This window comes from Schistocerca cancellata, chromosome 3 (genome assembly GCF_023864275.1).
Source record: "Schistocerca cancellata isolate TAMUIC-IGC-003103 chromosome 3, iqSchCanc2.1, whole genome shotgun sequence".
Lineage (NCBI taxonomy): Eukaryota > Metazoa > Arthropoda > Insecta > Orthoptera > Acrididae > Schistocerca > Schistocerca cancellata.
In genome coordinates this window covers 94,919,661-94,946,811 of record NC_064628.1, presented here as the reverse complement: position 1 = coordinate 94,946,811, position 27,151 = coordinate 94,919,661, and positions in this window count along the sequence as shown.

Sequence of the window (27,151 nt, the reverse complement as noted above, 5' to 3'; positions counted from 1 at the left end):
TGAGACATTAAATTACGAGCCTGGTAAAACTCTTTGCTACGTAAACTACACAAATGTCTGTAAATATTTGCACCTTTAAGAGTTGAGCGATACACTTCACTTTCCTGTATGTGCCTGTAATAAGATCTTTCTCAGATTCTTATTGTAATCGTAGATTTTTTCCACACTTTTTAGGTGTGTATCTTTTATCTTCACATATCACGTTTGTGATGGTACGGCCTTATCTCGGGTTCGAAAAGGAGAGAAACCTAGCTCTTTCAACATATTACAAAAAATTCACGGAACATCAACGAAAATTAAAATTTCGACGCTTACAAAACGGAACACTTTCACTAGAAGGCGTCAGACGTTAAGTGTGTCTTTCCTTTGCTGTCTCGTTGAGCTTCGGCTCAGCCCGTGAGAGATCGAGTCCCGGGAGCCCTAGCTGTACCTCAGGGGCCAGACACAGGTCAGAAATGTCAGTGAATACCCTTTACAAGTGGACGTTACAGACTTCTCTTGTCCGAGTGCCTTCACACTTGTTGCACTGACTGCCCGGACACGAACTTTCTAAAGCAGTACAACACAATTCTCACAAAAACCCGAAAAAAATTACCATTGAGGATCAGAAGATTTACGAGCGCTGTTAAATACAAAATACAGTGTTTCTAGCTTACTAACCTAGTCGCTGGTATCGTAGTTAAGAACTACATTTTGAACTAATATTATTTTATGCAATGATGTTCTTGTTCCAAGATGCTACTTCAGGCGGGTGTAAAAATGAATGTGCGCAACGAAAAATAATAAACGCTAAAATGATGATTTGGCCCTGTCTCACTACCCCCTGAAACTGATGTTAGGATCTCTTAATGCTCGTTTTTACATATAAATTACAGTTTAAACATAAATGAACGCCGGCCGAAGTGGCCGTGCGGTTCTAGGCGCTGCAGTCTGGAACCGCGAGACCGCTACGGTCGCAGGTTCGAATTCTGCCTCGGGCATGGATGTGTGTGATGTCCTTAGGTTAGTTAGGTTTAACTAGTTCTAAGTTCTAGGGGACTAATGACCTCAGAAGTTGAGTCCCATAGTGCTCAGAGCCATTTGAACCATAAATGAACGATGAAGGCCATTAATACTACTAAATGATAAATCTTTTTGTTCAATATATATTGATTATAGATTAAAATCAACCCTTTAAGTACAATTGTCTATATTTCCTAAGTAAAATTATTGATCAATTTCCCAACTCTGCCCCTTATTATGACTGCGCGGTCTAATATCACTAACGCGAATTGACTGATATCATCTACGTACCAAACACTAGAAGACACTACTTTGAAAGATGATCTACGGTGGTGTGGAACCTCAGTGGAAATAAACTAACGTGATCACAGCTGTTTAGCTTTTATAGTCCTAATAAGCCGAAGCAATTTGCGATATCACCGTATGCACTGCGTCCGCTGCATCGAAGTGATGGTTCTCGTACTCGTCTGCGACGGTGGAAGAACTCCAGCCACAAAATAAACTCTTTCAAACACCAGGAAGGCAGAAGGCGGTCCTCTGACTAATGCACTCTAATACTGTCTTCTCCTCTCTGTTTTCTACAGACGAGAAACGTGAACTCCCAGCCACAAGGACGGAGTTCAGATATCGTCTCAACGTAAGTATAGGCAGAAGAAGTGCTCTCAATTACTGAATGCTGCGTACTCAACGACGACTTCCAACCCAGAGGTGAAGTCCAGAATCGTAAGGTTCGCAACAGTACAGTTCCTCACTGTGCTAACTATAAACTCTCCTGAGAGAAAAGACAACAAATCCGTCTGTTCCAACAAAGCTGATATCGAGCGACCGTCAGACACGGGCGCTCACAACGGAAGACCTCGTCTCTCCACCGCTTGCTTCCCAGCAATGTTCGGCTCCCCACCATCGTAATTCCGAAAACGAATCATATTCCCAATACCACGGAATATTCTCCCTCTCTACAGATTCTTCCGAACGCCGACCAACCATATTTTAGTCTTTTGTCGTCCAGCGCGGAAAGTTTGCGCTGAAAAACCTATACTCGTACAATGATACGCTCTGAGTAAAAATCTTTGGAAATAATCCAGCCTGCGTGGTTTCTGAGGTGCCGCTTCTTCGTTCCTCTCACCTGCATCCAAGATTTGCAAATGGTTCAAATGGCTCTGAGCACTATGGGACTCAACTGCTGAGGTCATTAGTCCCCTAGAACTTAGAACTAGTTAAACCTAACTAACCTAAGGACATCACAAACATCCATGCCCGAGGCAGGATTCGAACCTGCGACCGTAGCGGTCTTGCGGTCCCAGACTGCAGCGCCTTTAACCGCACGGCCACTTCGGCCGGCCAAGATTTGCAGCGTTCCTGGTTATCCTTCCGGTCCTGTTACAATAGCGGCCAGCCGTCACCCTATAGCGCTCCAGAGCTCAGATGCCATGACGTTGGTCTAGCTACTTCCTGTTTTTAAGCAGGACCAACACCTGTGCGGGCCTTCCACCCAGACGTTGAGTTCAGCCTGCCATTTCATCTTCACTGGCGTTTCAAACTCTACTAGTGTAGGCAAACATTCATTACGCCGTTCTGTTAATAAAGACATTCCGTCACCTTTCATGCAATAAGCGTTAACAGTTATTTACAAAGCGTACGTGACAGTATCAGTCTTCTGTATATATTCATATGTACGATGTACAACCTATCAAATGATACCTAATTGTGGTTGTAGTTCACGGCAAAGTGTGTGGATGAGTGCTTGTAAGGTACGAAATTATAGCCACCTTACATTGTAATTACTTTCGTATGTAGTTTATGAATATGTCATTTTTATTTAAAAAAAGGTGGTGAGCACCTAGCACACAAGTTTTGCAATGTTACAACGTTAGTTCAAATCACGTCAGAAACTTTTTTTACTTTTATTAGAACTCCGTATCTGTTACGAGTGGGAATGCTCATTAACAAAAACTGAATGGCAATATTTAATAAAAATGATTTATTTTTTATTGCTACATATATGAAAGGGTTCTAAAAGAGTGTAGTCTATCACATATTTGATTTGATTTGTGTGTTGACGACCTAGTTATAGAGTGGATATACAAAATACAGTTAGGAAAGAAAACAGGATTTAGCATACCATTAAACACTACACGGTCCACTTTTGCAGTACGGACGTGCTGGAAGAGGGTCACTGAGGCTCTGGAAGGTACCAACAGTGTTGTGGAGCCATCCCGACTCCAGTGCTGTGGCCAGATGCGCTAGGTTTCTAGGTTGAGGATTCATGGTCCGAACAGCTCTATCAAGGTCGTACCACAGATTCTCGACTGAGTTTAAATCCGGGGTGTTTCATGGCACCTGGAATAAGGTGAATACATCCTGGTGCTCTTCTACCCACTCACGTACACTACGAAATTTGTGACACGTTGCGTTGTCCTGCTGGTAGATGGCATCGCGCTGAGGACAATGCAAACCACATTTAGGGGTGGACGTGATCCCCAAGGATAGATGTGTACCTGTGTTGGTTCATTGTGCACTCCACTTTGAAGAGATTTGTTGCAGGGCAGTACGCACCAAGAGCCATCTGTCCGATGGAGCATGAAAAGGCCACCTTTCCACCGTCAGTGGACCTTCAGTTGCGATATTGTCGTGCAAGTTCCAGCCTTCATCGCCGATGAATAGCAGTCAGCATTGGTGCACGAACCACGCGCCTGCCGCCAAGATTCGTACGCAACAATGGTCGCCCAACGGTCGTTGAGGGAACACTTTTGGTAGCCCCTTGGTTCATCTGGGCCATCAATTGTTCAACAGTTGCACGTCTTGTAAATAATAGATTTCAGTTATCTGTCGTCTTTTTTCAATTTTATTGACAGATCTAGATTTCAGCTAGAAACTTGCCATTCTCAATGCACTATCATTTATTATCAACGCATTACAATATAACAGTCGCTGCGTGCAAAGCCTTCTGAATGGAAGATAACTTGAGTTGCACGTCTGTTCGCGCGCACACATCTCCTCAGTCTGTCATCTACGGCTCGTGGTGGACCACACTTGTCTCAGCAACGATTTTGCATACCGCCATTTTTCTATGCACAGTATGCTTTATCCATGGCGGCATGCGACTTAGCTATTTCGGAAATGCTTCCATCTTTGGCTCGAATGCCAATGATCATCCCCCTCAGGACATCAGACAAATCGCCCCATTTCCGCGTTATGACAACGACTGCATTGTTGTCCGCGTCCCCCGGAATCCCCTAAGAACCACCTGCTGCTAGTGCTGCCATCTGCAGTCTGTAAGTAGCTATAGGACGTTGGCGTCGAACATAGCAAATTGACGTGACTGGGCGTGTCTATTATATACTGTTGACCAGATTACTATACAGGAAACAGAAGATAATTTAAGCAAAAAGGAATGTATAGACAGAGCCAAAACGCAATATTCTGCAATTTAACTACACCTGCAAGTAAGACAAAGATAATAGCTTTCAAAGGAAGGAATCCAGTCACAACGAAAACAATAATAAGTGAGAAAATTTTTAAAAAGTATCCCCCTTCAGTTATCTGTGATCTGATATTAGATACAACTATCGTAAAGACATTGCAAAGAAGCTTAATAAATTTCAAGCTATCTGCGGAACAGTTGGAAGAACTTAAAAAAAAGCAAGGAAACGAAACAAATAAAATTCTATAAAATTATGGATGTACCTATTCTGTTCCAACTCACAGTGAATAGCAAAAAAAGAAAAAAAAGAAAGAAAATCATGTACACAGGAAACAAAGATGAAATTAATGAGATACGTAAGAGGCTGTAATAAAATAGATAAAATAAGGAATCGAAAAATAACATGAGATTCAAAAATAATTTCAGTTAATGACAAGATAGAAGAGAATAGAAAATAATGGAAAGATTGTGTTGATATAATGACAGAAAATAGCTTACCAAACAAGACAATGACTGGAAAGAGAGATCGTTCAAATGGCTCTCAGCACTATGGGACTTAACTTCTGAGGTCATCAGTCCCGTTGAACTTAGAACTACTTAAAAGTAACTAGCCTAAGGACATCACACGCATCCATGCCCGAGGCAGGATTCGAACCTGCGACCGTAGCTGTCGCGCAGTTCCAGACTGTAGTGCCTAGAACCGCTCGGCCACCCCGGCCGGCGGAAAGAGAGAAGTAGGTTGACCTCGCAAGAGCTGCATAGATGATAGAGGCTGTACAGGGTACTGTAACACCTAATCTTTGGAAGGAGATGATGGTGATGCCATGTGAAAATAAGTTAAAATTCGGTACGGAAATACCTTTTTTTACGCACACAATTAGATACATCAATAATACCGTTCAGTCTCTAGAAATGAGATAGTATTTTATTCTCTATTTGAAGTTTCACAGTTTTACACCAGATTTTAATTTACTGTCAATAATGGTGTTTTCATCCGGCTACTAACTAAAAATAAAAGATATTATGTTTATTAAAACATGATTCAATGTTTGTTAAATTATATCTCTTTTTGATAACGAACATAGACTTTTGCCGGCCGTAGTGGCCGAGCGGTTAAAGGCGCTACAGTCTGGAACCGCACGACCGCTACGGTCGCAGGTTCGAATCCTGCCTCGGGCATGGATGTGTGTGATGTCCTTAGGTTAGTTAGGTTTAAGTAGTTCTAAGTTCTAGGGGACTTATGACCACAGCAGTTGAGTCCCATAGTGCTCAGAGCCATTTGAACATAGACTTTTAATGAAAGTAAAATAGAAAATCGCTGCTACTGCCATCCCAACCTGCGTCTTTTCATTACAAGTGTCGTACGCTACACGTTCAGCTACTGGCGACTAAGTTAATAATGTATAAATGTTTTGTACTTACGAGTGCCCGCAAAGCTTTTAGCCGATTCCATAGTGTTTTTGTCAGAACTGCGATGTACTGCTTTAGGAAACCAGTATCCAGGCGCTGAGCTTGATATCCGGTAAGCATGAAGGAAGTCGGACAGGACCAATCTGTATAAGATCCCCTTGTTGACAGAGAACTGTGCCGTGAGTCAATGACAGAAAAATTCGTCCAGAGATGATTTTGTGATGTGGTTCCGAACGGTTTCCTACTCGTTTTATGAGTGACGACTTCGCCTCCGTGAAAAACAGGCAGCTTACTCTGTATTCGCAGTCAGTGGACTGGAAATAACGAAGGTACTTTCTTCCGAGTCGCGTTTTATTTTATTCGTTCGTTCTTTGCTCTGCTCTGTTCAAGTCTATCCGTTATACCGTGGATTTAAATCACGGACCTCCAGGACTCACCTACAGTTCGTGCATTGCCTTGAGAATGACACAGGGTTTGCCACCGGAACATCGTTTTCTTCACGACTGCTGCACCCGAAAGCAATTGCACGTGCTCTTCAAAACGACAAAGCGTACACAATGAATTTTCACTCTGCAGCGGAGTGTGCGCTGATTTACTCTTCGTGGCAGGTTGCTACCCCTCCATATCCGCATCCAGTGATGCCTTGGGCTCAGGTTTACATGGCAGCCGGTCGGTACCGTTGTTCCATGATAGCCTGTTCGGGAGGAATTTAGATTTTGAGCTATCTAGGCAAGTCGCACGACAGAGCAAGACAGGCAGTAGCTTAGCACACAGCCGCTTCTCAACAACAATCTTTACTTCAAACTAACCAATGGAATCCCAGAATGTGACGTCGGGAACAAACTGGCGACCAGAAGAAAATATTATACAGGGGAAGACCATCACCAAAATGCAGTAATTAGTTGTCTAAAGGAGGATCACTGGGTTTAAATCCGGTGAATGTTGTGGTCAGGACACCACGGTGATCTCGACCTGGTGTTCTTCGAACCACGCACGCACACTGCTCGCAGTGTGACACGTTATGTTGTCCAGCTGCTTGATGCCATTCTTCCGAGGAGACAAAAAATGGTTCAAATGGCTCTGAGCACTATGGGACTCAACTGCTGTGGTCATAAGTCCCCTAGGACTTAGAACTACTTAAACCTAACTAACCTAAGGACATCACACACATCCATGCCCGAGGCAGGATTCGAACCTGCGACCGTAGCGGTCGTGCGGTTCCAGACTGTAGCGCCTTTAACCGCTCGGCCACTCCGGCCGGCCGAGGAGACAATGAACTGCATATAGGGGTGGACATGATGTCCAAGAATGAAATTTTCACTCTGCAGCGGGGTGTACGCTGGTGTGAAACTTCCTTGCAAATTAAAACTGTGTGTCGGACCGAGACAAGAAACTCGGGTCCTTTGCCTTTCGCGGGCAAGTGCTCTGCCAACTGAGCTACCCAAGCACGACTCACGACCCGTCCTCACAGCTTCAATTCTGTCAATACCTCGTCTCCTACTTTCCAAACTTCACAGGAGCTCTCCTGCGAACCTTGCAGAACTAGCACTCCTGGAAGAAAGGATATTGCGGAGACATGGCTTAGCCTCAGCCTAGGGCAGGGCCGGCCAAACGCTGCACAGTGTGCAGACGTGCGGAAGTGCTGCACATGTGCGCACGTGTGCGACAGCGACATCTGTTATTAGACATGTGTCCTAAATGAACGGCGGCGGCTCCACTTCCCTGTTTATGTGGTACAAGCAAGAGCGCAACATACCCAGTCTCGTTTACCCCTGGTAACCGTAACCTTAACAGAGAACTACTGAGAAATGGCAGGTACTGTGAAAAAGCAAAGGACGGGAGATCTATGTTCTCAGTCGTTTAAAAATGACTAGGAACTGCAATTCTTTCTTGTAGCCGTTGGTGAAAACTCACAGTGTTTGCTATGTCGCCGAATAATAGGCGGCCAGTGTAAGTTTTCAATTGAAAGACACTACAATACATATCACAAAGACGAGTGTAGTGTACTCAAGAGTGAAGAACGGCAAGCAAAATTAAATGTCCTTAAGAAAATGGATGAGACACATCAACTCGATTATCATTTCTCACGACCAGTGATAAACGTATTTGGATTTATTCCTTTCATAATTAAAAATTATTGTTTACTAACTGTGCATTAGTGCCTCATTCTGCTCCATGTTACATTATTATCTGGAAAGTTGGTCATTAAACCGTTTGTTCCCATGTGTACTTACATTTAGGGTTTTTTTTAATGTGTGAAGGGCTACGCTCAGCTGAAGCCGATAAAACGTAACATTCATCTAATTGTCGGTTATTACGCAGATTTCAGACGGAGCTGATGAAAGATGTAGCAATAATGGTATTGAAATAACAGGTGATCATCGAGAGGTCAGTGAGACAGTAATTATGTGGGTGTAACTGAGGGCACCGAGAATTAGTTATAGGAAACCTTGCATTGGTTTAATGTTATTTGAAATCATGAATAAGGTTCGTTGGAAGTCGCTAAGTGCTCTCTTTCTTAAATACTAGATCAAAAACATTACTCGTATTTACGTGCCGCGAGTGAAGCTGCCTTAATAAAAACCCACAGTTGTTAACTGTATTACTCGTCTTACTGGGTTAAACTGTTAACATAAAAGTAGACGTCTCAATAAGTGTGACAGTATTTTCAATGTTTAATACGAGAAATACCTTCCCATGGTTGGCTTGCAAGCTGTGGAAAGAGCACTAGAATGCGCCGGTACAGAGTATCCCAGCAAGTGGATAAAGCGACATCTGTGGGTAGAAACATGCACTACATGAACGCTGACGGCTGCGGCGTGCACGCTGTAACCCGGAAGTTGCACATGTGCAGCAGCACCGCATGCGTGCAGAATTTCTGGCCGGGCCTGGCCTAGGGGATGTTTCCAGAAAGTGGAAGTGAAGTTTGGAAAGTAGGAGACGAGGTACTGGCAGAACTGAAGCTGTGAGGACGGGTCGTGAGTTGTGTTTGGGTAGCTCAGTTGGTAAAGCACTTGCCCGCGAAAGATGAAGGTCCCGAGTTCGAGTCTCGGTTCGGCACACAGTTTTAATCTGGCAGGAAGTTTCGTGATGCCCAAGGATTGACGCATACTTGTGTTGATCCTTTGTGCCTTCAGAATGACGAGATCAGTCAGGGAATGCTATGAAAATGTTCCACAGACTCTCTCTTCTCGGGCTTCGACCCTTCCGACAATTGTTGCAGGGTTGGCGTGCGAACTCCAGCCCCCGTCGCCGATGCACATCAGTCAGCATGGGTGCGTGAACCAGGCACATGGTGCAGAGGCACATACGGAAAAACGTTCGCTGAACGTTCGTTGAGGAGACACTGTTGGTAGTCGCTTGGTTCATCTGGGCGGTCAGTTGCTCAACAGCTGCACCACTCTTCGTCCGCACTCACCTCCGAAGCCTTCGTTAACACTTGTCATTTATGGTCCGTGGTGCAGTACAGTTGCCTCGGCGCCTGTTTTGGACAGCGCCATTTTGGCATGCACCTCAACGGCGGCGGCACGCGAACAGTTTATATACTTACAAGGGAACCTCCCCATCGCACCCCCCTCAGATTGAATTACTAGTTGGCACAGTGGATAGGCCTTGAGAAACTGAACACAGATCAATCGAGAAAACAGGAAGAAGTTGTGTGGAACTATGAAAAAAATAAGCAAAATATACAAACTGAGTAGTCCATGTGCAAGATAGGCAGTATCAAAGGCACAGTGACCTCTGAAGCGCTGTGGTCCCGTGGTTAGCGTGAGCAGCTGCGAAACGTTAAGTATTTGGTTCAAACCTGCCTCGAGTAAAAAATTTTTTATTTTCAGACTATTATCAAAGTTAAGGCACTCAAACATAATCAACTTCGCTCTCCAAAATTCCAGGACACGTTCAGATTTGCTTGGACAGATGCAGGATTTGACGGTCTACACACGGAAAAATTTTAAAGCTTTAAAAACATATGTTTCGACAGAGCACAGGGAAAACTGTGCGACTGTGAAACTGTTGCAGCCATTTGTTGCAGTTCATGTGACAAACATGTTTTCATCACTTTTTTGGGAGTGATTATCACATCCACAAGAAAATCTAAATCGGCAAGGTAGAAGAATCTTTTTACCCATTCGCCAAGTGTACAAGTTAGATGGGTCGACAACATATTCCTGTCAGGTGACGCACATGCCGTCACCAGTGTCGTATAGAATATATCAGACGTGTTGTCCTGTGGAGGAATCGGTTGACCTATGACCTTGCGAGCAAATGTTTTCGGTTCCCATTGGAGAGGCACGTCCTTTCGTCTACTAATCGCACGGATTTGCGGTGCGGTCGCAAAACACAGACACTAAACTTATTACAGTGAACAGAGACGTCAATGAATGAACGGACAGATCATAACTTTGCGAAAATGAAGAAAATAAATAAATTTTTCATTCGAAGGGAAGATTTGAACCAAGGACCTCTCACTCCGGAGCTGCTCACGCTAACCACAGGGCCACGACGCTCCTGAGCTCACAATATCCTTAATGTTGCTTATGTTGCACATGGGCTACTCAGTCCGTATATTTTGCTTATTTTTTTCGTAGTTCCATACATCTTCTTCCTGTTTTCTCGATTGATCTGTGTCCAGTTTTTCAAGGCCTATCCACTGTGCCAACTTATAACAAAATCTGAGGGGGGTGCGATGGGGAGGTTCCCTTGTTAGCCGTTTCGGATGTTCTTCCACCCCTAGCCCAAAAGCCAATGATCACGTCCGTTTAGAAGTCACATAAATCGCACCGTTTCCGCATTACGAGAACGACTGCACTGTTCTCCGCAGCCCTCGACGCACCTTATATACCCTCCACTGCTTAGGCTGCCATACGCCGCTTGTGAGTCGTTATTCCACGTAGACGTCGAACATAGACGATTGTCACATTAATGTGACAGCATCGTGTATAACGATGTGGCCTAATACCGAATATCTCTTTATTTAAATTAACACTGGCTGTGGAAGTGTACGAACTTACTTAACAGGCACTTCCGGCATCTACACAAAATTTCCTGAAATTTTCCACCCCCTTCCACATCGATATTTTTTGATTATATTTACTTTATAAGCTGTCTTCCTCTGGTTCAAGGTTTCGTATTTACTTCGTCCTCTAGAAATTATCCACAACTTTACTGACACGTATTAGCAGTAAAAACCAACTTTCATTTCCACTGGCCTACAGGTTTTCCCTCCAGTAACTAACCCTGCAAAACCTAACATAAGAACGTTGCTCGCCGTAATTTTGACACTTTTTCAGAAAAGCCTTTTGAAGTAATCAGTGTATTTCAATCGAAACACGATGTTACATTACAACGATCCTGATAATTAATTTCACTTAAAAGACGATGTTTTAATTACTATTAATAAATTAAAACATCGACAAGACACATACATAACTCTTGTAATGCTTTGCTTAGACAAAATTAAATTTCAGTATTTAGTAATCCTCCAGTGCAGTGGTTTTCAATCATAAACCCTGAGTGCAGTCATATTTTAGTTAGTACACCCCAACCACCCGCTCTCCCTGTCTCAATCATCATCAACAATAGCGCCTAACTAAACATTATAATGACAAAGAACTTCCTTTGCACACTTATTTTTAAAAGGAAGGAAGGAAGGTAAACGATACATAGTTTTGAAACTTCTTTGTCTTTCCTGAAACTTCTTTGTGCTTACTTAAACTGCTGAGTGCAACTGAACCTACTGTCTCGTTACTTTTTTTATCATTTCAGTACTGACCTACGGAATTCTCCCTGACAATGACAACTGAACCTATTCATTTATTAGCCACAATATACAAGCCCAACGCAATCTGACTGCTCTACAATGACAACATGACTTCCTATAGCTAACGTAAATGAATGGCCCTAAATTGGAAGAAATCCTAACAATAGCCAATACTTTTCATAAGTCACTTACCTCACAGGAAATCTTCATAACACGAACTACAGCAATTACAGCAAGCAGCAACTACAGCCAGCTAAATAAAAGGATACCAACTACTATAGGCCCTAACTACTAGGAGGCATATGGTTAGCAAAAAGAGATTTTGTTGAAGAGCAAACAATGTATTTAGCAGAGTTTACCTTATTCCTGTGACATCCAGTTCCAAAAATTATATAGTCATCAATAATTCCGCTACCCAAACATTACTAACTATATTCATCATCATTTTACAATGCATGTCCTAGCAACATTGAGTCTCCACAAAGATGTTCAAGCCGTCCGCTCACTAACTGCTAACTGCTAGTCCGTCCAACCACAGAGTCTATTACAGAGGGCGCAGAACGCTGTCAGCGATATTATTACAGTCTATAGCGTTGCCAACATACAAACATATAAACAGGCTACGTACAGTTTTTGTAGGTGTTTTGTTAACGCACAAGCTTATGAGCGAATGAAACAATCGGTACTGTTTATACCTAACAACGTTTTTCTTTTTTTTTTATGGAATGACTAGCTTACAAACCCGGCATTGCCTGCGTATTCATTTTACGAATTTTTTATTACAAACGAAAAAAAATGAACTGCGTTTCTAGTGTAACAGCAAAAGTAAAACATTTCTGTGTGTTCCTGAAGACACCTTTGAATTTATGAATCAGGTTTCGAAAGCAGGCCGGAGCTGCTTCGCGTATTTAGAATGCGATTTTTGTAAATGTCTGTATGGGAACGCCTCTTTATAGCTTTACAGAAGACTGATGTTTTCACCCGCGACAGTTTGCTGTTTGCGGTTGAAAACCGTGAAAAGCGCTGGCAGATGTTAGGGATTTCCTTAAGCTTACTTGACTCCAAGAGTGTCTGAATAGTAAAGAATAAATGTATAAAAGCTTTGTGCATGATGCTGTTTTCACGCATCTCACTGTTTATGAAATCATATATTCTGAACTATGACCGTTTGGTGTTTTTTCCGCCCACAGAGATTGTTGCCTTATGGTAAGGGATACGTGTAGTAGCGGGCCTCTGGTGCCCGAGCGGTTCTAGGCGCTTCAGTCTGGAACCGCGCGACCGCTACGGTCGCAGGTTCGAATCCTGCTTCGGGCATGGATGTGTGTGATGTCCTTTGGTTAGTTAGGTTTAAGTAGTTCTAAGTTCTAGGGGACTGATGACCTAAGATGTTAAGTCCCATAGTGCTCAGAGCCATTTGAACCATGTTTTTGATACGTGTAGTGTTTGGTTGAAATCGGTCTAGTGGTTTAGGAGGAGATGTAGAAAGTACATACATACATACATCCATTTTTACAATATGTATGCATGATATAATTGTCGGAGCATCGCTAGTGCTAGCTACAACTTCTCAGGCAAGAAACCTAACTGTCCTCATAGGAGGTAGAGACTATTTGCAAAGCATCCTTCCTCCGTACCACTGTTCTACCAAGCGACGCTTGCTCCATCCACAACCTGCACCTCCACTTAAAATCAAGCAGGTTGAAATACTTACTGTTTGTAAATCATTCATTGCTGGACTTCTTATTTCTGAAATGGCAGAAACTGGAAGGCTTCAGGCTTCCAATGATTTATTTCTGACCACTGCCACTGATAACAACAATAATACTGTGTGGGCCCAACAACAGTGTATAGCCATTACATCATGTTGTGTTTTGCAGTCAGTTTATTCGTTTATTGTTGCGAAGTGAGTACTGAAGCAATTTCTGATCTATTGCGGGAAATATCAACAACTAGGAGAAGGAATTTTCGTAAGATATCCAAACATATGTGATACATATGTCTCAGTGTTAATGTTGTGGATGCTCTGTGGAGAGTACAAAGCGTGTGTGTAGTGGGCGGGCTACGTAGGAAAGATATTCGTACATTCGTTTCACAAGCCGCAAAATCCACAACACTGTGTCACGCGTTAGTGCTAGTGTATAAAAATAGATAATTATTGGTAACATATGAAACCACTGTTACAGTCTTACGAAATAAAGATAATAGTAATGATCTATTAGAAATAATTTAGTTTCATGACCGAGAAACACTTGAACCCTGTTCTTTTACGCTTCAGAAAATCACATTATTCCAATCTAGGATGGGAATCACTGCTCTAACAGACGGAATCGTTTAATACAAGGGTGAGTCAATTATTATACACAGTTTGGTTATATTTTTGTTTATTTTGTTAGTGCTGTCATTTTGCGTTGATGACGCATGCTTTGTTTATTTTTTGTTACAATTTTCGAGCTGCTAGGTTAGTTTCGTTATCGCTGCCGTGTTGTTAATCGTGATTGCTCCGCTGTCTATTTGCACCAAAGAACAGCAACGTTCAGTGATCCGTTTTTTGGTGGTCGGAAGGCGTATCAGGGGGTGAAATTCATCGAGGGCTTTCGGTACAGCACGGCAACAGTGTTTTGCCACAACGGAGTGCCTACGAATGGATTGTAAAATTCCGAAGTGGTCGCGCAAGTGTTACGCACGATGAAGGAGCCGGACGACCGTTTACCGCCACAAATGAAGAAACCATTGAGCGTTCACGTGAAATGATTCTCTTGGACAGACGATTAACTATTGACGAAGTGGCACATCGTCTGCAAATTAGTCACGGCTCTGCCTACGATATCATCCACAACAGATTTGGGTTCAAAATGGGGCTTAACATCTGAGGTCACCCTTCAGTGACTCATACGCAACAGATTCAACAGCAACTCCAATAAATCCTGCATACTTGTCGATTTTACAAGGTGGGTGTGGCATATTCACGACGGCACACATTGTTTCTGCTGCAGTATGTCCTTTGCCAATAGCTCTCAATCCATGAAAGCACCTAGCACTTACTTCAAAATAATTATCTTTACACTTATCAGAATTCCAAAATGAATGAATATATTTAGAACTGGCACAATCAATGATAAGTTTACTGGCTACTCCATTTGGTACCTCACTATCTTCATGTTAACTAACTGACCCTCCATATATGTGTAAATCTATCAGAATATAACCTAACCTACCATTTACATCACTTTAGTTTTGAGAAATCTGTGCATCACAACGTTTTATTTTAATCTTCGAAGCACTGATGGCTGTTTCTCTATATACTGACGAGTTGGCCTGTATTTCATTGCCTGTAACCTCACACGTCACATATTGAATAAAATGTTTCCTTTTACCCAAAAAAATCTTTTACCATGAAACCCACGTTTCTTAAAAACTGTTTTGGCGTCGTACTTTGAGAGATTTACCAATCTATTCGTCACTTTTCCTCGGAAAAATCTTAGCACTTCGACATACAACGCGTGTTTATACTATGAAATGATACGACACTGTTTTTACAGTGCTACCAATACAAACACGTAATTTAACCTTCATAACACAGCAATCCACAGTCTTCTATATAAAAATTACTGATTTTATTAGATCTTGAAGTAACGCACGTAAAAATTTTAACATTGTCAACCGGTGTAGATTATATTTGAAAAATAAAATAAAATACTTCCCATGTGAGTTTATAAGTGATTATAATATTATTTTATTCGAAAAATTGCAAATTTTATAATGAGATAAAAATCCGTTCTAACTCCCCTTAAATGTAATGAAGGTCATAGTGTACACAAGAGGGTTAACGGTATCAAAACGAAAATACACTGTATGCTTTGCAAGTGGACAGTCGGCGGTTGCATATGCTCTCTCTGACGTCATGAGGATGTGCGCCCATGTCTCTACAGCAGCGAGTTTGGACCCCTACATTCTTATTGGCAGGCAATGAAATTACGATAGTTTCCGTGCTTTTGATTTCGCGATCTCCGGCTCGTTTCTTTTCGACTGCACCGGATATACCTATCTTACGAGGAGAACACGGCAAGTGCTATAACCCGATTTGCCAGAAACTTCGCTCAGTGGAAGAGGACACAAAATAAACGCACACGTGCCTCGGCTTCTCCATAGATACCCTACCGTTAGCCACAAAACTACGGTCAAAGTTTTCGACGCACTTTAGATGCCTTATAGTGCGAGATTGAATCAGAGGAAATTGTGGTACAGTGGATAGCGTTGCGGCCCGTAACGTTTGCGTCCCGTATTCGAATCGCGAATGTTGTTTTTATTTTATTTTTTCATTTACCTACCCACGTCGCTAGAAGGTTGCTACATCAATATTTCTTATCAAGTTAGGGGATATTAGAGCGTTACATTAATTGTAAAATTACAACTGGGGTTCGCCGGCCGGTGTTGCCGTGCGGTTCTAGGCGCTTCAATCTGGAACCGCGTGACCGCTCCGGTCGCAGGTTCGAATCCTGCCTCGGGCATGGATGTGTGTGGTGTCCTTAGGTTAGTTAGGTTTAAGTAGTTCTAAGTTCTAGGGGACTGATGACCACAGATGTTAAGTCCCATAGTGCTCAGAGCCATTTGAACCATTTGAACAACTGGGGTTCACAATAAGTGGCGTACATTTATTATATATCTTCATATGTGGTATTTTCAAGGGTGACAGCGTTTTTAAGTTGTTACATTTCAGTCTTATATGTGCTATTTTATTAATTCTTATATTTTATTCTTATGTTTATTCTTCACTAAGATGTTGTGTATTCCCTTTGATCATACCGATCGTACAGACATTCGAAAAATGGAAATTCTCAGCACCACGAGCATCGTGCCAAAGCAGGATTGTGACAATGGTGTTTCTTCATGTCTGTCTCATTCGGGAAAGAAACGTCATCAACATTGCTGAAGATTTCGCGCGTTGGCTACAATTTCGCGGCAAACCGCACATAACGGACCACTTCACCGAAAACTGGCGCTTGTAATTGATTATGAATCGAGATACACTACAAGAATTTCACCAAAAACAATTTTAAATTATTTTCCCATTCTTTTATTGTTTTTTTCGTTTTATATTCACTTTCCAGACATACATTTAATAGACGAATAAGGGCAACGTTATTTCAATATACACTGGAAAACATTCGTGTAGTAATCTTCTATGGACATAGGTAAATAAATGGAAAACAAAATAAAAATAATATTAGGGTGTCGAACACAGGACCCAAAAATGTGAGTACGCGACGCTGGGCACTGTGGTACCGCTCTTTATTTATTTATTCATTTATTTTTTGGAGGAGTTCGCAGACTTATCTCTTTGTCTAATCAAGCTGAATTCCCAAAAATAAAGAAACGAAAATCAAATCTACGTCTACTTGGCAAAAAATGAAATAAGGTAACCCTCTTCAAGCGTTGCCCCTACATATCCTCAAAAATCCTCCCAAGGCGTTAGTCTACACGGTTCTATATTTTTTTCGTATTATTTATTTTTTTATTTACGTGACTCAAATTAGTAAACGAGTACAAATGTAAGTGCTTTAAACAGAATGTTATAATAAAAATATGATTTAAAGCATAAACTAAAATAGATTTGTATATTAAACTTCCTGGCACATTAAAAGTATGTGCGGGACCGCGACTCGAAATCGGGATCTTTGCCTTTCGCACGCAACTGCTCTACAAACTGAACAGCCAAAGCATGACTCTCGACCCTCCTCACAGCTTTACTTCCACCAGTACCTCGCCTCCTACTTTCCAACTTCACTCTCCTGCGAAACTAGCTGAACTAGCACTCCAGGAAGAAAGGATATTGCGGAGACATGGCTTTGCCACCGTCTGGGGGATGTTACCGGAATGAAACCTGTCCGCGAAAGGCAAAGGTCCCGAGTTCGAGTCTCGGTCCGACACACAGTTTTAGTCTGCCAGGAAGTTTCATATCAGCGCACACTCCACTGCAGAGTGAAAATTTCATTGTACATTTGTTTATCGCTTGCGCTACTTTAGCCTAAAGAATCTTTCTTCATGAAATGGTGTAACTGGAGTTCCGTTGACCACTGCCACTGACGTTTTCTATTTCGAATAATACCGTCTAAAATACTTACATCTACATCTATACGGAAACTCTGCAAATCAATTCAAGTGCCTGGCAGAGGGTTCATCGAACCACCTTCACAATTCTCTATTATTCCAATCTCGTATAGCGCGCGGAAAGAACAAACACCTATGTCTTTCCGTACGAGCTCTGATTTCCCTTATTTTATCTTTGTGATCATTCCTCCCTATGTAGGTCGGCGTCAACAAAATATTTTCGGATTCGGAGGAGAAATTGGGTGATTGGAATTTCATGAGAAGGTTCCGTTCCAACGAAAAACGCCTTTCTTTTAATGATGTCCATCCCAAACCCTGTATCACTTCTGTGACACTCTGTCCCACATTTCGCAATAATACGAAACGTGCTGCCTTTCTATGAACTTTTTCGATGCACTCAGTCAGTCCTATCTGGTAAGGATCCCACACAGCGCAACAGCATTCTAAAAGAGGACGGACAAGCGTAGTGTAGGCAGTCTCCTTAGTAGACCTGTTACATTTTCTAAGTGTCCTGTCAATGAAACGCAGTCTTTGGTTAGCCTTCCCCACAAAATTTTCTATGTGTTCCTTCCAATTTAAATTGTTCGTAATTGTAATTCCTAGGTATTTAGTTGAAGTTACTGCTTTTAGATTAGACTGATTTATCGTGTAACCGAAGTTTAACGCGTTCTTTTTAGCACTCATGTGGATGACCTCACACTTTTCGTTTTTCAGGTCAACTGCCACTTTTGGCACCATTTCGATATTTCTTATAAATCGTTTTGCAGTTTGTTTTGATCCTCTGATGACGACTGCGTAATCTGCAAACAAACGAAAACGGCTGCTCAGATTGTCTCCAAAATCGTTAATATAGATAAGGAACAGCAAAGGGCCTATAACATTACCTTGGGGAAGTTCAGAAATCATTTCTGTTTTACTCGATGACTTTCCGTCAGTTACTATGAACTGTGACCTTTCTGACAGGAAATCACACATCCAGTCACATAACTGAGACGATAATCCGTAACCACGCAATTTCACTACGAGCCGCTTGTGTGGTACAGTGTCAAAAGCCTTCCGGAAATCCAGAAATACGGAATCGATCTGAAATCCCTTGTCAATGGTACTTAGCACTTCATGTGAATAAAGAGCTAGTTGTGTTTCACAAGAACGATATTTTCTAAACCCATGTTGACTGTGTGTCAATAGACTGTTTTCTTCGAGGTAATTCGTTACGTTCGAACACAATACATGTTCTAAAATCCTGCTGCCAATCGACGTTAATGATATGGACCTGTAATTTAGTGAATTACTTCTACCACCTTTCTTGAATATTGGTGTGACCTGTGCAAGTTTTCAGTCTTTGGGCACGGATCTTTCGTCGAGCGAACGGATTGTTAAGTATGGAGCTAATGCATCAGCATACTCCGAAAGGAACCTAATTGGTATACAGTCAGGACCAGAAGACTTGCTTTTATTAAGTGATTTAAGTTGCTTCACTACTCCGAGGATATTTACTTCTACGTTTCTCGGGTTGGCAGCTGTTCTCGATTCGAATTCTGGAATATTTACTTCGTCTTGAAACGTCCCCTTAGAAAAATTTATGAATTCCTGTGCTGGTAAACCACTTACGTTATTTGATTTTCAAACAGCTGAGCAAAACTGAACGTACTCACACATTTCTCTCTTTACTTATTCGGATCATCACTAAACTGCCACACAATATTTTTTAGCGCAACGCAATCTGACTTTCAGTAATCCCTACAAAAGAATGGCCCTGACTAACAATAACCTATACCTTTCATGAATCACTTACCTCACAAAAGTCTTCGTTACTCGATCTACTGCAATACAGCGAGCGCCAATCCTGCCAGCTAAATAAAAGAAAGATGCTAAGTACTGAAAGCACTAACTACTGCTAAGAATAGTTAGGAAATGAAAGATTTTGATAGAGAATAAACAATGAATTTACCTTAATAGTGTTCAAAAGTTATAATATATATATTATTTTGTGACATCCAGTTAAACAAATTTCCTTTTTCTGGTGGACACACGTCCAGATCGACCGCTCGAAACTCCGCCATCTCTCTCCCCACATCCACCATTGCTGGCGGCTCACCTCCAACTGCGCAACGCTACGCGCTGTTCACATCCAACTGCTCAACACTACAATAGCGAATATTCCAACAATGCCAACCAGCGACAGACTGCACACTAGAGATGGGCAAACTGAAACACGTAAATGTTTCGAAACAAATGAAACAGTACAATGTAATGTTTCGATACGGTGTTTCGAAACAGTGAAACAGTTTGTTTTGTAATCTAATAAACCTACACATTTTATCATCTTGAATGTCTACTGTATACGTACGTCCATATAAACACAAATGAGGTGCGAGAGCGCTAATCATATCGCATAAAGTATGAAACTATCACTTAGGCGTCTTGGCAGTTTCGTATTTCCTGCAGCAAATGCGCTGCTTTTGTGTCATGTGACTTTCATACTTTTCAATTGGCTGAGGAAAGCCTTAGCTGAAGACAGAAGAACCACCACGAACGTAACTGGAGGTGGGAGCAAACTGCAGAAACAACAGATATGCTACTGGGATTCCCACATTCCATTAGTATGGCTAATATACCCATCCTGCTAATTTCCATGCACACAAAGGGAATCATTGTGGATAATAGACACAGTGACTATAGACTCACAAATAACGCCAAATAATTCGAATAAATAACAAAATATAACAGAAAAAAATTGTGTTTCAAGGTGTTTCGAACCGTTACTATGAATTTACGATGTTTCCCGTTCACCAGTACACTATCAGTGATATGTCAAACAAATGGTTCAAATGGCTCTGAGCACTATGGGACTCAACTGCTGAGGTCATTAGTCCCCTAGAACTTAGAACTAGTTAAACCTAACTAACCTAAGGACATCACAAACATCCATGCCCGAGGCAGTATTCGAACCTGCGACCGTAGCGGTCTTGCGGTTCCAGACTGCAGCGCCTTTAACCGCACGGCCTATGTCAAACAGATTGCTTGCAATTATACCTACGTCAGATTTATATACATGTCTAATAACTGTCACTCTACGCCTTTTTTTATTTAAAATGTTGTAGTCTTACTTGCGTTTCTTAATATGATTACTGTACATGAACAGAGAAGCGTATGTTATAAAAAAAGTGTAATTTAACTGAATGATTTTCACTTATTTATTATTTTGAATGCGAATAGTATGCGTTGTTTTATTGTTTGGTTAGTGTTTATAAAGCAGATGTTACGCCATTTCGGAATAGGACAGTCAGCTAGAAACGAAGCTTTATTTTCGGATATCTTGAGCTTCATGCTATTGCTTGTCAAAAGATTTCGACACTCTTGAAAGTGTTTCATGAAGTGATATGTTGTGTTTCAGTACCTGTGCCGAGCCCGAATCTCGTCCGACACAGAGCGGAATGAAACATCACTGTTTCGATACAATTAGTCCGTTCCAGGCGCAGGTGGACTGAAACAGTCTTATTTTGAAACAACGATACAGTTTCTGTGTCTGGCTCGAGATTCGAGACAAGGGCGGAATGAAACACCACTGTTTCGAAACAGTGAACCATAGCCGTTCCGAAACACTGAAACAGTTCCAGGTATCGATACACTGTATCTAAACATAGAAACAGTGGCCAAGTCTACTGCACACAGCACAGCCAGTGATTTGCATACAGAGCGCTACGTAGTGTTACCAATATGAAAACCTAAACAGCCTACTTGCAGTCTTATAACAGACCACGCTCTATTGCTAATGCCTCAATGAATGCAGCGTTCCTCGAATCACCCAATCGTTTCCCTTTCAAACTGCACCGCTTCGCCTGAAGCGGTGCAGTTTGAAAGGCAGCATAAAGTATTTCGAAAACTTTGACCGTCGTTTTTCTCAGAAACGGTCGAGTATCTACGGATAAGCCGAGAGAGGTGTTCGCTTATTTTGGCTCCTTTTCTGCTATTGTTTCTGGAAAGTAGGGTTGTGGCACTTGACGTGTCCGCCTCGTTAGCTGAATGTACGCTGTTTCCCCACAGAGGGGCTCAGTCAGTATTCAGCAGCTCAGTAGAATGCCGGACATTTGCCACACTTGCCCCTTCGCCAGGTAGCTTGAGTAGCGATCCCTCGGGTAAGGGAGGCCCTTCTTCGTACCTGTTCTTTCCGCTTTCTAACCGCCGTATCCACATCTTACTCGATACAACCAGTACGTAAGGGACCTTCTTCTTCGACATCTTGGCCAAATACAGAGCTTCTTTACCGAAATTGAAATAGTTATAACTGTTGGGAAACGATAGCAATACCGACGATTGTGTCTGTATGTAATTAGTTTTGCCAAGTATAAATATAGATCCCCCTGTCTGTACGGTAGCTTCCTTTCACGCTTACTGATTGCGATAGAAGCGGTCCATGGGAGCAACAAGAAAGGAACGATGTAATGAGAATGCGAATGTACGCTAATCATTCCTTTTTGATCATTGCATTTGTGTCTACTTTAATTACTACAACTGAATGCCCAAAAGACAATAAGAGAAGAAGAAATGGGTATGTGAATGTTTGAAAAGAAGAACGACATACTCCACATTAATTTACTCTCTAAAATCCGATATCCCTTGCGGCGAAACTTTAGTTCATAAAGTGTAGCGGGACAATCGTTCAAAACGTGACTGAAAATACGGTCACTAAATAGAGATAAAAACATCTATGATTGACATGTCATCTAAAGTTGACATACAATTTTAAAATGTTAGAAATAAGGAAATGAAGTAATACAGAATGCTATGCTTCTAACGTACGTTGTTCTTCTACACTGTTTAGCTCTGGTATTTACAGCGTCACAGAGAAAGCATCCTAGGTTTTGGAGGGAAAAGCCGCAATTGTAATGATCTGCACTACAACAGGAACAAGAAGGACAACTTAAGGAAAAATAATGTAATGTGAGTTCCAGCTCACAAGCGAAATTGAATCAGATAGTTCCTGTGACTTAGTATGGGTAGAGGTTATATTCGACAGCCGCAATAAATTAATAACTGGCTCCTTTTACCGACCGCCGGTCTCAGATGAAACAGTAGCTGAACATTCAAAGAAAACATGAGTGTCATCACAAATAGGTACCCTACTCATACAATTATAGTTGGCAGTGACTTCAATCTACCTTCCGTATGTTGACAAAAATACATTTCAGACCCTGCTGTAGATATAAAACGACTTCTGTAATTGTTCTAAATGTGTTTTTTTTTTAATTTTTTGAACAATTAGTTCACGAGGCCATTCAGATTGTAAATGGTTACGAAAACATACTTCATCTCTGAGCATCACGACCGATACTGGGATTACAGTCGTAGCGAGGCTCTATTCCGTAACAAAGAAATTCACCAAAACTAAACGCGAAATATATCTATTTATAAAAGCAACTAAAAATTCGGTTGACGTCTTTCTAAGAGAGGGCCTCCAATTCTTCCAAACTATGTAAGTGAACAGCGTAAGTGACTTACGTTAAAAGAAATAGTATCAGCAGCACTCAAGAGATTCATACCAAATAAATTAATAAGATACGGAATTGATTCCCCATGATACACAAAACACGACAGAAAGCTACTGCAGGAGCACCGAAAAAGGCACGTATAATTTAGACGAACGCAAAATCTCCAAGATTGGCGAAGTTTTACTGAGGCTTGAAATTTGGTGCGGATTTCAATGCGAGATGCATTTAATACTTTCCACAACTAAACTCTCTCTAGAACTGTGATGGAAAATCCAAAGTGATTCTGGTCCTATGTCAAGTTGTTGTTGTTGTGGTCTTCAGTCCTGAGACTGGTCTGATGCAGCTCTCCATGCTACTCTATCCTGTGCAAGCTCCTTCATCTCCCAGTACCTACTGCAACCTACATCCTTCTCAATCTGCTTAGTGTATTCATCTCTTGGTCTCCCTCTACGATTTTACCCTCCACGCTGCCCTCCCCCTTGATGGCTCAGAACATGTCCTACCAACCGGTCCCTTCTTCTTGTCAAGTTGTGCCACAAACTCCTCTTCTCCCCTATTCTATTCAGTACCTCCTCATTAGTTACGTGATCTACCCATCTAATCTTCAGCATTCTTCTGCAGCATCACATTTCGAAAGGGTCTATTCTCTTCTTGTCCAAACTATTTATCGTCCATGTTTCACTTCCATACATGGCTACACTCCATACAAATACTTTCAGAAACGACTTCCTGACACTTAAATCTATACTCGATGATTACAAATTCCTCTTCTTCAGAAACGGTTTCCTTGCCATTGCCAGTCTACATTTTGTATCCTCTGCATTTCGACCATGATCAGTTATTTTGGTCCTCAAATAGCAAAACTGTTTTACTACTTTCAGTGTCTCATTTCCTAATCTAATTCCATGAGGATTACTAGACTTAACTCGACTACATTCCATTATCCTCGTTTTGCTTTTGTTGATGTTCATCTTATATCCTCCTTTCAAGTCACTGTCCATTCCGTTCAACTGCCCTTCCAAGTCCTTTTCTGTCTCTGACAGAATTACAATGTCATCGGCGAACCTCAAAGTTTTTATTTCTTCTCCGTGGATTTTAATACGTACTCCGTACTTTTCTTTTGTTTCCTTTACTGCTTGCTCAATATACAGATTGAATAACATCGGGGAGAGGCTACAACCCTGTCTCACTCCCTTCACAACCACAGTTTCCCTTTCATGTCCCTCGACTCTTATAAGCGCCGTCTGGTTTCTGTACAAATTGTAAATAGCCTTTCGCTCCCTGTATTTTATCCCTGCCACCTTCAGAATTTGAAAGAGAGTATTCCAGTCAACATTGTCAAAAGCTTTCTCTAAGTCTACAAATGCCAGACACGTAGGTTTGCCTTTCCTTAATCTATTTTCTAAGTATTGCCTCACGTGTTCCAACATTTCTACGGAATCCAAACTGATCTTCCCCGAGGTCGGCTTCTACCAGTTTTTGCATTCGCCTGTAAAGAATTCGCGCTAGTATTTTGCAGCTGTGACTTATTAAACTGATAGTTCGGTAATTTTCACATCTGTCAGCACCTGCCTTCTTTGGGATTGGAATTATTATATTCTTCTTGAAGTCTGAGGGTATTTCGAAGCCAGCGGAAAGGTTCAGTAAGTACCTTTATTGCGCGACAGTGACGGTAATGTTACTGATGACAGTGCCACTGAAGTGGAGTTACTAAACGCGGGTGAGGAGGAGGAGGGGGAGACAAGGGACGCAAACCCTTCGGAGCAGGTAAGGCCGGTATTAAACTATCAAATTTCTTTGTCAAAGATTTGATCAAAGATGTGATCCAATATTCCGTCCAATATATTTGAGAAAGATCTTTGACGTAGCGCTAGAGGGGGTATTACACTGTCATCAAATTTTTCGTCAAAGTTCAAGATGGCTGACAACAACTTGTTACTAACCGCAGCAGTTCTACGTACTCCAATTGCATTGTGTGCACATGCGGAAAAGAAGTGGGGGAAAAAATGGAACCATACATACGAGGTTGACAGTCTTAAAAGTCCTGGGATTACAACTTGATAATAAATTCAGTTGGGAGGAGCACACCACAGAACTGCAGAATGGCCTTAACAAATCTGTATTTGCAATTCGAGTGTTAGCAGACATAGGAAACATAAAAATGAAAAAGCTTGCATACTTTCATTCCATAATGTCATATGGGATAATATTTTGGGGTAAATCGTGAAGTCAAACAAGTTTTCAAGGTCCAAAAGCGTGTAATACGTATTATTTGTGGAGTAAATTCACGGACCTCCTGCAGAAACCTCTTCAAAGAACTGGGTATACTAACTACTGCCTCTCAGTATATTTACTTCTTAATGAAATTTGTCGTAAATAATATATCTCTTTTTCCAACAAACAACTCAGTTCATACATACAATACCAGGAACAAAAATGATCTGCACAAGGACTTAAAAGCGTCTGTGATCTATTCTGTTACTCGTTTTTATTCTCTGTGGGTGTTTTTAGTATTTGGAAAAAGGGACCGATGACCATCGCAGTCTGGTTCCTTTAATCCCACAAACCAACCAACTTACTTTAGTTCAAAAAGGGGTCCACTACTCAGGAACACTCATCTTCAATAATTTGCCAGGAAACATAAAAAAATTTAGTTAGAAATAAAGATCAGTTTAAAAGGAGCCTGAAAGACTTACTACTGGCCAACTCCTTCTACTCCATTGGCGAAATGTTTAATAGAAACAAATGATGTATTGTATTTATTCATACTATTAGTATTGTTATTTCAGCTTAAAAAAATTGACATGTTCCACATCCACGAGGCTCTCCTCAGCACGGATCTATGGAACGAAAAACTAATCTAATCTGGGTGAAGCCGTGGGTTTTACGACGACACGATAAAAGCATTCAACAAAACTTGTTACGTGAGCTTACAGTGGAAGACGTCAAGTCGTACATCAATTACTTAAGAATGGATGAGCATACATTTCTGTATGTGCTCAATGAAGTGTATCCTCATATCACAAGGCACAATATTCACTTAAGAACTGGTACATCTTCAGAAGACAGGCTCACTATAACACTCCCATTCCTTGCTACAGGAGAGGGTTATGTTAGGTTAGGTTAGGTTAGATCAGGTTAGGTCTCCAATCTTCTTAACCTATTTTTGTATTCAGGGTGCCTCACGTTGTAAAGCGCCTCATCAGCTTCAGACATCTCTATTAATTTTGTAGTTGTCGGCACACACCAATTGTATTTACCGGCAATGGTTATAAAAACACTACAGACGAAAGTACGCTCCATGTGGTAACATGTCACATTGCAGTGAACAGAAGACAAGCGGTTTCTTTGATCAAATATACAGCGAGGCCCTAGATTTGATCAAATATTGGACGACATTTGACAAAGTGCCTATTACACTATCAAATATCTTTGACAAAGATATTGGACAAAGATATTGGACAAAGAAATTTGATAGTGTAATACCGGCCTAAAATCGTGGCAAATGTCCGGTGTGGCAAATGTCCGCACACCGCTCAGTACGCAAGTCACAGGGCAGCACTGCGCGGCCGTTCGTGCCGGGTGACGATACCTGCTGAGGACGGGTCGCTCGCTGGATTCCGCGTGGGCCAAAAGGAGGGGAGCGCGTGCGCCGACTGCCGGCGTCTGCGGCGGCGGCGGCGGCGGTGGACAGGCGTGGCCGCATCGCCCGCGGCTACCGGCTCGAGGTCAGCTGCTGCGGCCAGGGCGTTGGCCGCTCTGGTCATCGCCCCGCCCCGCTCTGGCCGGCCGGCCGGCGGGTCGGAACGCCACACCAAGCCACGGGACAGCGGCGGGCCGCAGCAGCGCCGGGGGGCGACGCCGCCCACCGCAGGTCAACTCTGGCCGGACGCGCGGCGCGTCGCCCAGCTGCCGCCCGCCGCCAGCAGCAGCGGCGCGTCGCCCGCCCGACTC